Here is a 14,499-nt window from a genome sequence, read left to right on the forward strand (position 1 = left end):
ACTTGGAACTAATTTATACTATAGAATAATATATACTGTATTCTAAATACATTATATCTATATATAGATAGATAGATAGATATTCAAGAATACATTTACAATAGTAAAAACCATATTTATTTATACAATACCAAAATATCAAGGTATTTTTTACTATCAGTGCCCCCCAAAATTTACAGGTGTTATGATAATAAATTATAGATTTTCAGTACTGAAATATTATTAAGAGTCCAACTATATAATTTTATCAATGAGGTGATTTAATCAAAGAACTTGCCCATGATCAAACAACTAGTTAATGACACAGCCTAATCTGAAATACAATCTCATTCCCATCCTCCCTCCAGATAATAGATCCCACTACCTAAATGATATAAATGTCTGATATAGTTACTGACACTGTATATTCTTAAGAATCACAGCTAGTAGGCTATTTTTTTCTGCTATATATCTCTTAAAGTTCCATTTTATGAAAAAATGGATAGGATGACTGAATAGAAGTATGTGACTGGATCATCCTCTCTTATTTCTCTGGTATGTTTCAAGTTGTTTTCCCCCTTTAAGAAAGTCAGCAAAGACCATCTGTACCTCTAGGTATCTCACCTACTTTGTTGTACACTAGCAACCCTCACAAAGACTTTTATACCACAGAAATCTCCAAGAACATTCCAAGACAAGTAACTAAATACACTATAATAAACCCATGCTCTTGAAAGGGGCAAGGCGTATAGAGTGAAATTTTTAAAAACATAGTCTCAGATTTCCCCAAGTTGTTGACCACTACCTCCATTCATCTTTTCATTTGTATAAAATTTACTCTCTCTCTCTCTCTCTCTCTCTCTCTCTCTCTCTCTCTCTCTCTCTCTCTCTCTCTCTCTGTGTGTGTGTGTGTGTGTGTGTGTGTCTACTTCTTCCATCATACCCAGGAACGATTGTTGAGTGAATAAATGAATGAATGACATAAGTACAATAACAAAGCTCATTTGTGCCTAATCCTTCAAAGGGAAAAGTCAACAATTATACCAAAAATGTTATTTTTTTCCTTGAGTCACACAAGTAGGCAGACAGACAGCGCTGATCTTGCAGAGATGTGTATGATTTAATAAAAGCAACACCATTCATAAAAGACTAAAGGGGATGTCTGGTTCCACAATCAAGAGTCACCCACAACATTCATTTGGTAATCTTAAATGCTTAACTAAATAAATAAGAGCTGACAGATGGCTTGTGACATAAGTATGTTCTCATTAATATATGTTAATGAATATCAATAATTTCAATCAGTCCTAGATTATCAAAATGTAACACTGTCCAATTGAGACCTATGTGAAATTGCTAGAGTAATTAATCCCACACTGAAAGTGCCTTATCTGAAATGGGTCATCCAGCAGAAGGAATAAGGCCATCTCCAATAACAGCTAGCTCCAAGATATGAATTAATAAATGGCTTAATTCCATATTACATATTAAGGAAACTAAGAATCATATTTAAGAAGAGAAAGAGAGTTAAAGTAAACTACATCAAAATCATGACATTATACTAATTTTGCCCAGTGAACAAATTGCCTATTTGGTTCTTTGAGAAAATTGGTGAATGAGTAAACCTCATTGCTCCCAATGATTTACTAAATAAAAACAGCACATGGACTCTTGCAGAAGAGATAAACAGGTGAATCCCTTCTAATTCTCTGAATCTGGTAAAATACACAAATCCAATGTGAAGATTTTCAATGCAGAAAAAGAAATTCAATCAGTATTTAAAAGTCCTGGGCCACACTACAGATTAGACATCTTAAGTGACTAGGGATGGAAAAGGCAATGCCCCAATAAATAAATAAATCTGTCTCAAAATTTAGAATGTAGTCAGCTGATGCCATAATGCTTGAAGATTAAATGGTCCTAAAATAATAACAATCTCTTATAATTTTATATCTCCTTTATTTACTCAGAGTAGACTCACATTATTTCATTTGTTCTTTTGAGAGGTGAAACAGAAGCTTTTTGATTTTATAAATGAGTTATTGGGCTCAGAGAGGTCCAGTGCCTTGTTGACAGTCACAATGTCTTCCACCTCCAAATCCAGGGCCTTTTCCACTGGGCTCCTTCAATGTTACAGCTGGCTAGAACACATGGACACAGCCAGTAAATTCATTAAAGGAAAAGGAACAATTTATGCAAGGCTTATTTTGCTAAGTACTTTACAAATATGATCTCATCTGATCCTCACAACCACCCTGTGAAGTAGGTGATATAATGGTCACTTAATTATGATTACAGTTACCTGGTTTGCCCAGGGTCATATAGCCATCAACTATATGAAGCCACATTTGAACTCAGATCTTTCTCATTCCAGGCTCAGGTTTCTATGCATTTCATCATCTTGTTGAGGCATGTGTAGCAGGCAGATGCAAAATAGCATGTGTGCTCATGTGCAGCAGCAAGTATGACTGATATATGTAATAGGGTAAAGATAAAGGAACACCATCTCATTTCTACTTTTCCACAAAAAAAAAAAGAGATTCCAATAAAGGTCCACAGAAGAGGCACCAAGACACCAAAATCTTTCTCATAGAAAAGCATATGAGGCAAATGTGTTAATGACCCATTTATTAAGTGCCAACTAAGATGTTCCAAGCACTTCTCTATGTGCTGGGGATATAAAAAGGAAAAAATAATCCCTGTTCTTGTGTATGATCATGGTTTAATGAGGGTCAGCATCAGCTAATACTGGTTATTATCTGTTGTGTCCATAGAACACTATCAATCAATCAATCAGCATTTATTAAGTATCTATTATACTTAATATAATTAAGTCACTGTGCTAAAGTGCTAGAAATACAAAAGGATCTTACAATATCATGATTAGGCTTGTTTTTCTACAACTCGATTTAGAATCAGAAAGAACTATGTTCAAATTCTATCTCAGATATTAGATGACTAAGTTACTTAATCACTCTTTGCCTCAGTTTCCCCTTCTGCAAAATTAGAAGCTTGGATCAATGGTATCTAAGCAATATGATCCTTTTATTCTATGGCCACAGTGGATAATCGTCTGTATGAAGCAATAGTCAGTACTCTGAGCTAGCTGGGAAAAGGGGAAAGGAGACAGAGTAGAGAAATCAAGTGGAATTGGCAGTATTCATAATGTGTCTGGTATATGCTAGGTAATGTGCTAAGCACTAGGGATACAAGGAAGGCAAAAGAGAGTCTCTACTCCAAGGAACTCCTACTCTAATGGAAGAGACAACAAGCAAACAATTATGTACAAACAAAATCTAAACAGATCAATTTGGAACTACTCTCAGAGGGAAGGCATTAATATTAAGGAGGGCCAGGAAAGACTTCTTTTAGAAAGGTGGGATTTTTGATGAGATTTGAAAGAAACCAGGGAAGCCAGGAGGTGGAGATGAGAAGGGAGAGAACATGGCTATTAAAAATATCCAGTATCAGAATATGAAGGGTTCAGTTTAAGTAAAAGGAAGGAGTCCGGGATAAGAGAGTGTGTGAGTTAGTGAGTGAGTGAGTGAATGAGTGTGTATGCTTGCTTGTGTGTGTGTGTGTGTGTGTGTGTGTGTGTGTGTTTGGGCTTGGGCTTCCTTGCAGTTCTTGCAGAAGATTCTTGAGAATCATTCTGTTCTCATCTTTCCAGTTAGTTCTAAGTTCGCAGCTTTTTAGAAGATCCTGCTACATGAAGCTCCGCTTTAGCAATGTCAACAAAAACATTTGGCCCTGATCCATGGCATTCTTGGCTTGGGCATCTCCAGGCCCTGGAAATTGCATGTTGGCCTAATTAGCTGGGGGGAAGGGGGGGTAAAATTAGATATGGAAGAGGAGGGGAGGTAACAAAGGGGTACATGTTCATATGTCAGTGGCATATGCAACCTATATGATTTTAGACTTGGAGAGGAGAAAGAAAGTCTTGTTCAGAGAGAGTAGAGTATCTATTATAAGCAAAATGAAGGCACATTTCTCAACCAAGAGCTCAGGCCACATGTAATAAAAAAAAAATGCATACAGTGCCAAGTTTCCATTACAAAGCTGTTCCTGCCTTTCTCTCCAACAGGATGCCATCAAATAATGCAACAACTCTGTGAATAGAGTTTTGATAGCCAATCGACCTGCTACACCTCTGTATCACTCTGAGAATCCAGCCTGGGGCTCCTAGGCCCAAGCTGGCAGGTGTCTGAACAGACAACTTGGCTCAAGGAGACAATAATACATCCTGATAAGAATAATGGTATTTTCCCTGTGTGAAACACCTGTCTCCAAAGAATTCCAAAATACTGGCCTGGGTCCGAGGATAGAGAAGGAGTGGGAGTAGCTTACTCACTTCAGCAAAGTGCATTAACACTTTCAGGTCCTCTCAATACAACAGATGAAGTAAGCATGATCTTTCCTACCCTCAATGCTGGGCGAGTTAATGATTCTTTTGAGAAGAATCTGCTCCCTTAAAGGTGTCCAGACTGGAAAGGTGCTACTTAATCTTCATGACTACCATTCTGATAGAGCTCCCAAAATTTTTGGGAAATGGAAATAAAGTCCTGTATCACAGGTTCCTCTTTTGCATGAGAGAAAACTGAAGCCTGGGAAGGCTATCTGATTTTTAAAAGGTACTGAAGAAAACCAGAAACACAATAAAAAAAAAATATAGCTCTTAATTCAGTGCTCCAGGAGAGTTCCCAATAGACATCTTAAATTAATATGTCCAAAAAAAAATCTCATTTTATTTTCCTCAAACCCTTCCTCTTTCGTACCTTCCCTATTATTCAAATAGAAGACATCGCCATTCTTCTAGTTTCTCAGGCTCCCAACCTTGGAGTTATCCTCTTCTTTTCTGTATCTGTCAGCCCCATTACTAATCTGCTGCCAAGGCCTGATGACTTCACCTCATATAACCCTCCTATCTCCTCTGACACTACTACCACCCTTGTGCAGGCCTTTACCTCATGCCTTGATTACTGCAATAACCTTGTTGGTGGGCCAGCCTGCCTCAAGTCTCTGCCTACTCCAGTCATTTGGTCAAAATTACTAGTGATTTTCCTAAAGCATAAGCCCATTCTCTCTCTCTCTCTCTCTCTCTCTCTCTCTCTCTCTCTCTCTCTCTCTCTCTGTGTGTGTGTGTGTGTGTGTGTGTGTGTGTATCTCTGTCTCTCTCTCACACACACACACACACACACACACAAAGAGACTAAACTCCAGTGGTTCCTTATTGCCTCTAGAAGCAGAAACAAAATGCCTTGTTGGCTTTCAAAGCACTTCATAATCTAGCCCTCCCCTTCCCTCCACCTTTTTAGTCTTCTAACACCTTACTCCCCATCATGTACTTTTTATCCAGTAACACAGACCTTCTGACTGTTCCACAACCATGATACTCTCTATATCCCTTGGTTCCTGGCATTTTCTCTAGCTGCTCTCCCCCCACCCCATGCCAGGAACCCTTTTCTCCTCCTCTTTACCTACTGATTTTCCTGACTTCTTTTAAGTCCCCACTAAAGTCCCCTCTTTTACAGGAAGCCTTTCCCAATCTCTCTTAATTCTTGTGTCTTCTCTCTCTCTTAATCATTTCCTATGTATACTATTTATTTCTATAGCTTGTTTACACATATTTGTTTGCTTATTATTTTCCCCATAAGGGCAGGGTCTCTTTTTCAGCCCTTTTTGTATTTCCAGGGCTTAGCATAGTATCCAGAACATAGTGGGAGCTTAATAAATTTTTCCTGACTGCCTGCCTATCCAAGAGGGTTGGATGTGAGGTCAGGAAGACCCAGCTATATATTTCATCTCAGACACTGACTGACTGAACCTGTGAATGTGATCAAGTCATTATGACCTCTCTGAGACTGTTTTCTCATTTGTAAATTACTACTCTTAATCTTTATGGGTTCCAGTTAAATGACAATTTTTTGAACCTCAGTTTTATCATCTGTAAAATGGGGATGAGGAACCTGAGCAGGTTGTTCTGAAGCTCAAGTGAGATAATGTATCAAACTTTTTTGCCAATTTTAAAATGCTACATAAACATTAGCAGTTATAATTATATTATTGTTAGAACAAGTCACTTAATAACATTTATAAACATATGTGGCAGTTTAGTTTCTATAGAGACTGCACAAATCCTTAAATGGATCTGGGGCTTACATTAATTTAGGCACCTTAGCCATATCTACCCACCCTGTTCTTCTCTTATCCAAGGCCTCTCAAAATTTGCCCCTAGGGATCCTCCCAAAATACTGAAGGACTCCCTTGATTTTTCCCTAAATCACAAGGTTTTACCAGAAAATTATCATGGCTGTCCATTCATCATACCCTTGTTTATGACATGTGACCATTTCACAGTTTAAGTCATAAGAGGCCTTGATAATTTTTTTTTATCCTATTCTCATTTGGCATTCCTCATTCGTTCTAAGTTGTGGCATATTCACACACCCATAGCCTTTCTTTGGTCCTCTGTGTGAAATGTTCATCTTTGTCGATCAGGGAGAGCACTGATTAAGATTTTGATGCCAAACTGCAAAACTGATGAAATATGTGAATTGAAAAGATGGGCCTTTGCTATAATGGAAAACTTCAGTCAGTAAAAGCACTTTCCCAAAAGGTGTTTAGCCTGCTCTCCTCCTTTGCTCAGCTCACTGTCTACATCTAGTATCTCCAGATAAAATATTAGACAAGTTCTATAGAGTGTATATTTATATGTATGTTAAAAATATGAGCAATAGACATTCTTCATCCATTTAGTCTTTTTTCTGTGGATGGACAGTCCAATGAGTAATTAAAGATCTCTTCCAGGAACTTCTGCAATGTTCCACAAACTAATACATCTCGAGTATTTCATCATCTACTGAGTCCCCATCATGCTAGACTCTAGTGTGATAGCTAAAACTTTTGGCAAATCAGACATTAACCATTTAAATGCTTACTATACACAAGGAAGGAACTTGGAAAGAGTCTTGGGCCTGGAAGAAGGTCTGAGTTCAAATTTACCCTCAGACACTACTATTTGTATAACCCTGAGAAAGTAACTCAATTCTGCTCACCTCAGTTTTCTCATCTGTAAAATGAGCTGGAGGAAAGAAATGACAAACCATAGCAGGATCTTTGCCAAGAAAATCCCAAAATGGAATCATGAAGAATCAGACATTATTGAAACAATTGAACAACAACATGCATTTGGCAGTGCACTAAGAACTGCAGATTTAAAAGCAAACCACATCCATTTTTTAATTATCTGATGTTAATTATGAAAGGATCATTGAACTGGGTTATTTCTATAGTCATATCTTCCATGTAACCTTGAACGATCTTGATAATCTGAATGGGAGAATAAAATGGACTATAAGGCAATGTTTTAATTTACCAGGCCTATTTGGTTTTGTTGTGGGTAAATTTTTGATATTTTTTGGCAATCAGCAAACTATAAGTCCTATAGGATTTTATATTCCTTACATCTTTCAGTCAACTGTGAGATAGTAAATATGTAGTTCTTGTCCTTCATTATCGAAGATCAAAATGACATCACTATGTTGGAGTCAAATTAGTTGTTTCTAACTGTGGCTGATTAGACTAATCTGAGCTTGGAAAGTTCTACCACAGGTTGGGTACAAGTAGTCTATGTGACCTAGGACCTAGGTCCCTTAAACTTGCACATCTCACATTTCCAATGAGTTAGTTCAATTCTTCTCATAAAGCACAACACCCTCTCTGATGAGGGTACACCATGCTGAGTGTATGTCTCCCATGCTGTGAGCCCTTACCCTGTTTGAATTCTCAATAAAATCTCAGGTCTTTTTGGCAATCTTATGCTTGGCATTTGAACAATGTGGCCATTTCATCATAGTTGTGCTCTCAAAGTTATGTTTGAATGCTTGCAAGTTTAGTTCAAGAAAGAATCTCAATGTCTGGTTTCTTATTCTGCCAGGTGATCTTCAGAATCTTTCTAAGACAATTTAAATGAAAGCAATTCAGGTTGGTATATTTGATTCAATACTTCTAAATTTTCTTATGTTGAGATTTATTGGTTTACAATGAATGAAAGAATGATGAATGAATGAAAGAAAAGCCACTCATTAAGTACTTACTTACTATCTTCAACGAACCAAATTAAGGGCAGGGATTACTAAATGAAAAGGAAGCTAGGCCCTTCTGTTAAGGAGGTCACATTCTAATAAAGGGAGACAATATATCCATGAAGTTTCAGCAGCAAATCACAGGGAATTGTCCCATAATGCTAAGTGTGGTAACAAAGCATAAAGTAACACATCTTCTTTAATGTCAGTCAATCAACAAGTATTTTCTATGCACCAAATAGTGGGGATACAAATGAAGTTTAAAAAATAACTCAAAGTGGTCATATTCGAATGGATGAGATAACATGTAAATAAGTAGGTACATATAAGATGTTGGACCATCTGATAGTGCCAGTAACTGGTAGAAAGAACTTTCTTTCCCAATCTTAAATAGTTTTGGTGGCTGAGGCTATATGAATTGTAGTACCTGTACAAAAACATGTGCCAATTCTCCTTTCCACAAGATTAATTCCCTTGGGGGCAGCTAGGTGGCACAGTGGATAAAGCACCGGCCCTGGAGACAGGAGAACCTGGGTTCAAATCTGGTCTCAGACACTTAGTAATTACCTAGCTATGTGGTCTTGGGCAAGCCACTTAAGCCCATTGCCTTGCAAAAAAAACCCCAAAAAACCTAAAAGATTAATTCCCTTGGATGATAGGCTGTGAGCTAGTAGCAGAAGTGGAAAGGATGAAAGGACTACTATTCCTGGGCTCTTGGACCTATGTTATCTCTACAAGAGTATAAGGCAATGGTTGAGGTGACTGATGGTTTAGGTTTACTTGGCACATAGAAACTCTTGGATTTTCCTTAAAACACTTTCTATGGGGCAAAGTAGTGCAAATGTTATTATCCTCATTTTTAAAGATGAGGAAACAGACTCAGAGAGTTCTAGTGGATAACCCAAGATAATAAAGCTAGTTTGCATGAGACTCCATATCCAACTCTCTCTCTCTCTCTCTCTCTCTCTCTCTCTCTCTCTCTCTCTCTCTCTCTACCTCTTAAGATTACATTGTAATAAATGCTCAGAGAATAGCCTCTCATGTATATTCAGGGAAGTATTTTTGAAGTTGTTCAGTCATTTCTGTCATTATCAACTATTTTTGGCCCCATTTGGGATTTTTTGGCAAAGAAAATTGCCATTTACTTCTCCAGATCCTTTGACAGATGAAGAAACTGAAGCAAACAGCATTAAGTGATTTGCCTAGGGTCACATAACAAATAAGTGTCTGAGAGTGCATTTGAACTCAGAGAAATGAGTCTTCCTGACTCCAAGTTGGTACTACAGCCATTGCACTACCTTATTTCCTCCAAAGGGTACTATTACCCCCCCAAAAGTAGTGAATTAGAGGATTTTTCTCCACTTACTAATGCTAGATGGTGAATTTAGGGTATAATGTAGGCAAAAGAAGGAAATGGATCCACTGTCATATAACTGAGATTTTTCATTAGATATTTCAGTTGAAATTTGAGCCTTCTTCTTTATTGTTTTTCACTCTTTGGAAACTACAGCCAATTGTTCAGAAGTTGAGATTTGAGCTCCAATAAATAGATCTCTCTGAACCAATGGGGAGAGAAGAAGCCAACATCTAAATGGAGCATATGCTGGTTCCCCTCAATTGCCTTAAAACACAAAGAGAAAAAGCTAAGAAAACAGGAATTGAAGTGAGGTCCAGAAAGGGGGATTCATCGATGTCTTACTTAGAATTGGAGGAGAAGCTCAGGGCTGAAAGGATAAAGCAATATCCATTTCCAAATTTTGTTCTTTTTTGTTTTGTTTTCAAACCATCTCAAGTGGGTGAGGGGAACTTGGTTTGAGGAATTGCATAGCAAGAGTTGGGTTCTTTTTTTTTTCCCTCCAGACTTTAATTCATTCCAATTCTGCTATGGCAATTACAGGCATCAGCCTTCACGCTTAATTAAGAAACGTTCTCCCATTATCAGAGTACTGAATCTCAGCTCCAAGCCGAACCCATTTTCAAGTTGAGGTTTTGTTGCTTGTCAGCCATAGCCTTTTTCTTGAGCAAAAGAAAATTAGGGGAGGAAAAACCCTCTAGTCCCACTTCTCAGTTTTAGAACTAATATTCTTTATATGGGTCATATCCTGTACCTGCCTGAGGCTATCTCATTGCCTTCCCTGAACAAAAGAGAATGAAATAAAAAAGTAACTGGAAAGTGATGCTAGACAGTTTTACCAGGAAGCTTACATATTTGAGAAAAAAATTTCTTCAACCATCAGGCTTCTCAGTCTATTAGAAGAGGAGAAAATTCGCAAGATTAATAAGGAACATTTTCTGAAGGGGCAAAGGGGTAGGAGTCACTTAGAAGCTCTGACATATGTCCTTTGTCACATCTAACCCAACAAAAGTGTTGATTAAAAGTTCAATAACAAGAAAGAGGAAGTAGGTCTCTTTCCTAGACCTAAACCTGATTATGCCACCAATTCCTGACCAAATTCACCTCTGTAAAAGAGAAAATAAGTCATCTTTGAGTAAGCCCTAAAACTTTAGGCACCAAACTTTTAGTCCCTCCTACAAATCCTGAACAACAACAACAAAAAAAAAACACAGAAACAAAAGGAAACAAAAAGAAAAACACCCAAATAAACTAATCCATGATATTGTGTTAATGAAAGAGGATTAGTAGATTGCTCAGAGTTCTTTTTCCACTTCAATTCTTCTCTCTTTACCAAAGGAAAACGTCCTTGTCAACAGTGTTCTTCTGGAGATGACATTCCCAACCTTAGCCAGTCCCTAGTTTAGACCACCAGTTTATAAGAGTCCCAGATTATGTTTACCTCATTCAGGACTCCATACACTCTCCAGACTTCATCTCCTCACCAGCTGCTTTGACCCTTCAAGAGAATCTCCTCCTATGTTTCCTTCTTCTCCTTATGCATTGTCTTATTCAGTTAGAACATAAACTATTTGAGGGTAAGAATGATGATATTTGTTCATATTTTCATCACCAGAATTTAGTACAGTAGCTGGTTCAAAGTAGGTACTTAACAAATACTTGAGCTATCTATCCATCCCAAAAAAGTGATTCTTATGGTAGGAAAAAACTCGACAGATTTTTTTTAAAAGACAAGCAAAGCAATCCAGCAGCATAGGTTGGGAACAGGAACAGCCTTAGTTTTATCTTACATCTGTCCCATATTATAAGAAGTCACCAACTCCTTCCACTAGGAACATAAACTTATTCTTCTCTAGCTTTAAGATAATCTTCTGTTAAGTATAACCTTCCAAACCAAATAGAAGAGAAGCAGTCAATTTAAATATTGTTCTTGTTCTTATTCTTACTACAGTGCATTAAGGCTTTTAAACTATATATACATATATATATATATATATATATATGTTGTCTCACTTGATTCTCAAAACAACCTTATGAAATAGATACTATTTCTATCCATTTCAAAAGTTCAGAAACTGAAATTAAGTGACTCATCCAGGATCACACAACTAACAAGTATGTCTTCATGAGGTAGCTGAGTGGCATACTAAACACTGAATTGCCTTAAAGTACATTTTTTTTCCTAGAGGGTTAGGAAAGAATTGCATGCATACCTTAATCCAAATTATTAGCTCCCCAAAGGCAGAGAAAATGTCTTTACTGAATCCCCCACACAAATGACTGCCTCATGATGCTTTGAGAGAACTAAGTCAGTTCAGTCTAAAGATATGTTGTTAAGCCAGAAGATCAAGAATTGCTTGGTTTTTGTACAAAAGTCAGAGTCATATTGGATATCCTTCTCTTTATTGTCATCCCTCAAGGAGACTGAAACTTTACTATCAGAACTTCTCTATAGTAGACTGCAACTTTTCTAGATGTAGGAAGAGTGTTTGGGGGAGAGATGGGGTTTGTATCTAACTAGCTAACTAGCAAAGAATTTGAACACAGTGGGTATTTTACTGATATTTGCTGAATGAAATTAATGACCATTCTTCAAACCATTGCAATACTCTTTATCCTCAGGAAGCATGAAAACACACTCAAGTCATGGCCTCAAGTCCTAAATTGGAAGACTGCAAGCTTCAGGCTTATTTTCAGCCACATTGTGGAATCTTCTGACTTCAGGCAACTCTCAGACCATTTCTACATCTGCAAAGGGTGGGGGGGGGGTGACAACTTGTTTCCAATCTTCCATCTTCCTGTGCTGCTTGCACTGACATTAACCGAGTTACTTTACATATCCGGAAATGTCCTGAGTTACTTATACCTACCTGCAAAGTGACTGGCAAATTCTGCTGACTTTTTGGAAACTAAGACTGTGATCAGATTATAAAGGGCTTCTATTTTATTCCTCTGAGTTGGTTTATATCACTTTAATCATCCCCCCAAAAAAATCTTTCCCCCTTTTAATTACCTTCAAGAGAGAAATGAGTGACCCATTCCATTGCATAAAGATCATCACTAGAAGGAACAACTTCCCCTAGATCTAAGTTAAACCCCTCCTACTACTTTACCCTGCTTCTTCTTCTGACCTCAGATGAGTCAAATATGAACTTGGTCACCAAGCTCATTGTTGTCACCTCTTTGTCTTTCATTCTCAGCTGAAATAATCTTGAAATGAGTAATAATAACAATGAACAAACTCCTAAAAGTTTAAATCCCACAGAGACTTTTGGAAATCACAGAACTCAAATAAGTCAAAATATAAAATGTTCAGTTATTAGTGGTGTGGTTGCATGCTTTATTTAGTAAATATTTCATTATTCAGCTTTCTGCCTCTCAAGTTCCTTGCTGAAATCACTTTGAAGACTTGGAAAACAATAGTCCAGCAGCGAAATTTCTGGTTTCCCTCTATTTAGGACAACCTCGCTTTCCCTAGCTAACCTTTTAAATAAAGCTAGGGTAGTTATAGTTGTTTCTCTCTCCACCTCCCAGGGGTTGGAAAGGACCCAGGAAACATTGCTCTTCCCATAGTAACCTTTCTTTTTTTATTGGAAAAAAGTTTCAAGTGCCTAGACTCATCTCAAATTCTTCTGATTAAATCTTGGGGATATCTGCAAGAGCTTTGTGCCATTCAAACTCTACATCTTCGTTCATATTATTCCTTGTGATTGAAAGGCCCTTCCCATAATCTTTGTTGGTCAAATTAAAATATCACCTTCTCCAAGAAGCCCTTGCTGATCACTCTCACTAAAAATGATCTTCCTCTCCTCTGAATTTTAATGAAACTTTGTATGAACAATTTGCCTGACATATCACTGACCTTTTTGTGTTATTTTTATGCTGTTATTATTATTATTACTAATTATACCTCCCCTCCTAAAATATAAATGCTCTGAAGGCTGAGGCTTTGAGAGTTTGTGTTCCCAAAAGAACCTTAAACACAGGATGCTTTCTTTTTTTAACAGCATGCTTTCAATAGATATTTATTCAATGAATGAATGAATGAACAAATAAACTAATGAGTATGATACGTGAAAGAAAGACAAGTCTGTTTCAGAAGACAAACAGCAGGTACTCCCCATCTGGGATGGGCACTTCATAGTTCCTAGTACCTTAAACTATTACTCTGACAGATCCCACTGAAATGAATAAACATTCATAAAGGAAGCAGGTGACTAGAAACAAAAAGTGAGGGAGAAAATAAAATTTATCTTGCTTTTGCCAGTTTGGGTATTGAATCTGACAGAGAGGAGGTAGTGCATGGGGGGAGGGAAGAAAGGTTTTTCTGTTCCTGAAGTAACAATTCCAGAGACTTATAATACCCTCTAAAACAAGCTACCAGCCGCATCTTGCAGATAACCATAAGACATTCAAAAGCTTATACAAAAGCCTTGGAAAATCAGCTGCATGTGGCAACTGCAAACTCTACTCTCTGATACTGAAATCATAGAATGAGGGAGGTGAAGCCAAGATGGCAGCTTAGAGGCAGCAGCCCAGCTGAACTCTCTCAACGTTCCTCTCCAAACAACTTTAAAATAATGCTTCAAATCAAGTTTTGGAACAGCAGAGTCAACAAAAGTTCAGAATGAGACATTTTTCTGGCCTAAGCAAAATTAGGAGGTCAGCAAGAGAGGTCTTTAACAACAAGGGTGGAGGCCCGTGTAGAGTCTCTGTACAGAATCAACAGTGATACTAGTGGCTAACAACAGTATAAGGGGATCTCAACCCAGAGATAGTGAAGGGGGGTCAAACAACTGGTCAGAGAGAGATTTCAGGGAATTTGTGGCTTGCACTGGTTTAACTGACTCTTATAGAAAACTATTGTCCAAACACAATTATGGATGGCAGCTCTAGTGCTTGTGTTCAGTCAATAGGAAGTGGAGTCTCTAGTCTCATTTCCAAGTGATAAAGAGTACTAACAAGGCAGCTGCAGAAGAGTAGGGAACTTGGTCGTAATTCTATGGCCAAGAAGAGTTCTAGTACCATGGCTATAGGGGAGCAGGAGTCCTTCTTAATTAAAAACCTGAAGAAAGACCAGGA

At 37.6% G+C, this 14,499-nt stretch overlaps 1 protein-coding gene across 4 annotated transcripts in view; it reads right to left on the reverse strand.

Annotated features, from left to right (window-relative positions):
* The window catches only part of SLC24A3 (solute carrier family 24 member 3), an 835,148-nt gene that overhangs the window by 737,914 nt on the left and 82,735 nt on the right, over positions 1–14,499 (reverse strand). Inside the window, exon 1 of one of the 4 annotated variants that reach the window (XM_074209363.1) lies at positions 1,961–2,808. The exons of the other annotated variants lie outside the window; for them this stretch is intronic. The gene's annotated coding sequence lies outside the window, so the exon portion shown is untranslated. Of the gene's footprint in view, positions 1–1,960; positions 2,809–14,499 lie in introns of those variants that run through there. 4 annotated transcript variants of the gene reach the window in all.

The sequence above is a fragment of the Macrotis lagotis genome, chromosome 1, assembly GCF_037893015.1.
Source record: "Macrotis lagotis isolate mMagLag1 chromosome 1, bilby.v1.9.chrom.fasta, whole genome shotgun sequence".
NCBI lineage: Eukaryota > Metazoa > Chordata > Mammalia > Peramelemorphia > Peramelidae > Macrotis > Macrotis lagotis.